This window comes from Gigantopelta aegis, chromosome 8, assembly GCF_016097555.1.
Source record: "Gigantopelta aegis isolate Gae_Host chromosome 8, Gae_host_genome, whole genome shotgun sequence".
NCBI classification, from domain to species: Eukaryota; Metazoa; Mollusca; class Gastropoda; order Neomphalida; family Peltospiridae; genus Gigantopelta; species Gigantopelta aegis.
The window spans coordinates 1,638,648-1,643,647 of record NC_054706.1 but is presented as its reverse complement, the minus strand read 5'-3'; positions in this window follow the sequence as shown (position 1 = coordinate 1,643,647).

Here is a 5,000-nt window from a genome sequence, read left to right as displayed (position 1 = left end):
GTATCTGAAATATATTTCAAATATTTCAAAGTAATTGAAATGTAAAAAATTTTATACTTACAATCCACCCCGTACTCCGCAGCCTTTCCCTCCCATAGTTGCCTCCTTAATGCCTTGTCTTTGTACTGTTTGTCCTTCATGTCATACAGTAGCTTCTTACTCTCCACTCAGCGAGCAATTGCCTCCTCCTGCGCCTCTGTGAAGCTGTATGGTGCACCGGGGGGGGGGGGGGGGGTGTGTCTCATTCTGGGCCTTGCCTTTCCCTTTGTCGCCCTTGCCCTTGCCAACTTGAGGCTTGGACTTGACTTGCCTGCAGGGAGGGTGGGGGAAGCTGACTCATCTGAAAAGATACCAAATGGAAAATTGTTTTAAGTACATGCAGGACAACAATGTATGGGAATATATAACAAAATCAATAACCCCTCTTGCCCCCATCCATACCAAAAATAAGTTATAAATATTTACCTTCATCATCCGAGGATTCGGGCTGTGTGTTACGAGGAGGAGGGGGAGAAGGTGAATGCTGCCGAGACTCTTGCGACTGCTGAGGAGACCTCCTAGACTGCTGAGGAGACCTTTCAGACTGCTGAGGAGACCTGGAACCCTCTGGGGACCGCTCTGGAGTTTTACTTGGACAAGGACTGACATCTTTCTTGGATTTCCTCCTTCTCTCTCTGGTTGGAGACTCAGTGCTGTCTTCTTGGACCTCTAAATCCTCAGTTTCCTCTGCTTTCCTCTTCGGAGTTCTGTATTTACCAGCCAGCCTCTTCCCCCTGCCTCTCCCTGTCTTGGGTGGCATGTTAAAGTTGAATTAAATTTGAAATAAAGTTGAAATGTACTGTGTGTTCTGCTCCCAATAATCTCCGATCAGCAATTGAATTTCCCACGGTCAGCCGAATGTTTTATACCATCGGGAGGTCACGTGACGCCTTCGTGACCTAATTCGAACGCATCGTACTCTCAATACGACGTCGTGTAGCCATCGTGTGGCCTTCGTGTGGCCTTCGTGTGTCCTGCGGGTAAACTACTTAATAAAAATTCACATCTTTGTGTTGCCTTCGTGTGTGGTTCGGGTGCCATCGTGTGACCTTCTGTATGCATCGTACTTGCTTCGGCTGTTGATTGGCTGTTGACCAAGTTCGGGGCCATCTTCGCGCGAAATTCGAAATTCCATATTCGTATGGCATCTGGTGTCAATTTCGGGACAGTGTGACGCCTGCATAAGGGCTCAGTGGGTAGGTGTAAAGCCACTACACCCTGTTCTCTCTCCCTAACCACTAACCAACTAACAACTAGCCCACTGTCCTGGACAGACAGCCCAAATAGCTGCGTGTGTGTGCCCAGGACAGCGTGCTTGAACCTTAATTGGATATAAGCACGAAAATAAGTTGAAATGAATGAAATGTAAATGTAGTTTTAACTCACACTAACGTGAAGGCATGCACGTATATAAAACTAACAATGGACTGTTTCATTACTACAGGGATTATTCCATGGGTCAGTTAATTCATTGTCGCTGTCCGTATTGTTTTAAGTTTAAGCGGTGTGCGTGTAATAAGAACAGATCAGATCACACGTCTTGACAGGAAGACTGGACATGATGACATAACTACCCCAAGATTACTGTTATAAAGAGTAAGTATGCTTTTATGCTTTGGAATATGACAACAAAGTACACCGTATATTTTGGTAAAACGTTTGTCTGTTTTGGGGGGTTTTGTTGGGGTTTTTTCAAGGTTTGTTTTTCTTTCCATATTTATTTTATTAGTAGCCTACAACTGTAGCATTTACAATATTTATATTAAACACACATGCATGCGTGCACACACACATACACATACGCATTATTACATTCTATTGAGGTAGAAAATATTAATTTTGAGGCTATTGTCCGTTTGCGTCAAAAGGAAACCGATGAATTGACATGCAACTTCATAATGAACAAAGATAAAATGCATATAAAAACATTAATTACTTAAAGGGACATTCCCGAGTTTGCTGCAATTTTTAAGTTGTTATCGACTAACAGAGACTTTTAAACGATTGTATTTACATATCAAATATATTTTTCTGCATAAAACATTAGTGGCTGTATATTAAATGTGTTTCTGATCGTTCTAATATTTGTACTACGTTAAATTTCATTTCATTTCCTAAAATATACTTTTTTCGTACGTACGAAATTATTTGAAGACAAAATCCAGTTTGGGCTTCTTACAAATATTAAGACGACCAGAAACGCATTGGAAATACAGACACTGATATTCTAAACCAGAAAATATATTTAATATGTAAGTTTAATCGTAGAACTATTTTATTAGTCGGAAACATCTTACAATGCAGCAAAGTCAGGAATGTCCCTTTAAGTGTTAAATCCATACCATCTGACATAACCTTTTTTTTTGTTGGAAAAAACTGCATATGTTAAATCCTATTTTCTAACATAGGTCTAAAGAAAATTGATGGAACATCCAAGGTAATAATGACCAGAGTCGAATGGACAATTGACAAAATATTGGATGGTTGAGTCAATTTCTATGTAGTGCCTCGTCTATAAGAGGACAGTCACTGACGAGGACATTCTTTACTGGGGAGTTCATTCATCTTGCATCGCCACTTCAGAGACAGTGGAAGTGAAGCTGCATACCTTGGCTGTTGTAGTCTTTTGTCTTGACCCCTGTATTAAACATGACATTTAATATGTATAATTTAATGGTAATTTGTAAAGAAACAATTTTATTTATACTGGATTTGTTTTTAAAGGTATTTGAGTTTGTATGGGTTTAAAACTTAATATGGTGTTTTTTTATGAATTTTAACTTTATCAATTATAAAGTTACATGCCAATTCATCGGTTTTCTTTTGACTCAAATGGAATATAGACGGTGAGCACATTGCTATTATTCAACAAAGAACATTCTAATTTTCATTTTGGCTGCGCAGATAAATTACAATTTGATAATTGGAGGGCTAGTTGAATATGAGAAGGGCCCGTTAGATTTTTTTTTTGCTGGCAACCATGATTTTCTCACACAGTTTGGTCTCATTAAGTGCATTTTACACTAGATTCAGAACCAATTTTTCCTGATTTGATTATCTGCCTTAGAGTAAGTTGATATTTTATTTCATTATTAAAGCTGTATTACCCAATGTTACTAGCTATATAATATGCTGGATTACAGATTGTAGGAATACATCCAATATACATATTGTATTCATCCAATATACATATTGTATTCATCCAATATACATATTGTATTCATCCAATATACATATTGTATTCATCTGGATTAGAAAATAATGCACGAAAATAAATGTTCGGGTAATTATGTCATTAAAAAACAGATTGTCTTAGTAATGAATCAATAATAAATATGTGAAAGCTGGATGATAATTCCAGATATCATAAATATTTAAAATCTCCAATGACTATAGGCTATAAATAATATATATATATATATATATATATATATATATATATATATATATATATATATATATATATATATATATTCAGGAATATTGGTGGCTGCCAATGGTTTTGATGGTCCATTTTTAAAATCAGCATGTTCGATGGATTTCAAATTATCACACCAGGTGACTTGAATACACCCAAACCTAGCATACAGGATTTTCCCCCAACACTGATTGATGTTCAGGACATTAAGTCATTACTTCATACAGGTACAGACAGTCATGTTGATTTTTCCTTCCCGAGACATTGTATTTTTAATAGTGATATTTCTTTGATGTGCCTGTATAGGTTTTCTTAATCTAGGGGTCAGTCAACTACATGTGTTTAAATGAAAATATTTAAAGGAGTTGAGGTACTCTGAATATCCATGTTGTGTCTACATAATATATGGCTGAACACAAATAGCCAATGTCTTCAGGAGTATTATTTAAAAACATTATTTTTTGTTTAGTCTGACATATTGCATTTGTACAATATATATATATATATATATATATATATATATATATATATATATATATATATATATATATATATATATATATATGTGTGTATGTGTATGTGTCTGTGTCTGTGTCTGTGTCTGTCTGTGTGTGTGTGTCCGTTTGTATGTTGTTATTGGTCGTTGTCGTTTTGGTGTTTTTTTAAATTTTATTCGGGGTGGGGGTGGGGGGGGGGTCGTGTTTTGTAAAATAACTGTGCAACACCAAAGTCACAGTGGTTTGCCGTCTGCAGGCGCTGATGGTACCGTATTAAATCTTTCTGACATAACAAAGCTGTCATGATTCATCACTAGTCCTACTTTAAACAATGACATGCCTTCTTGCACTCTGGAGATGTCTCAACTCGAGTGTGGTTCCTCCACGTGTCCTACGTTAAACAATGACATTCCTTCTTGCACTCTGCAGATGCCTCAACTTGAGTGCGTTTCCTCCACGTGTCTGTGGCTTGTTCAGCAATTAACACAGGTGGTGGCAGCACATTCCAAGCGTCTTATCTGGTATATTTCATCTAGATTCTGTGCTGGAAATCAATCTGGTGTGCACTAAGCACACACTTTTTTGGCGCTGTTGATGGGGATAGATTACATGGCTTTTATTCAATATGTGTCATCTAGTTCCCTGCAGGATGTCATGTTGCTGTGATATAAACATACAGAATGTTCGACACAGATGGCGGAAATATACTGCAGGGTTTGTGGAACATCCCGTCTAAAATGTCTCTGAAATAGATTTGCATATACGCAGATTCGCTAAAACAAATGGTGACGACATTTGAGGAAACTATTTTTAGTCGTTGAGACCTATCAACGGTCTCGGGCTTGTTTCTATGACAACCGTTGCCCCACTACTGGTACAGTGAAACTCCTCTAAACCGGACACGCTAGGGACCAATACAAATATCAGGCTTAACGAAGGATCCGGTTTAGAGAGGTTAAGTTGTGTACCGGTTTTTAAAAGGGACTCTATAAAACGTCCGGTTTTGAGCGAATTCCTTTTTACAGAGGGTCCGGTCTTGGGAGGTT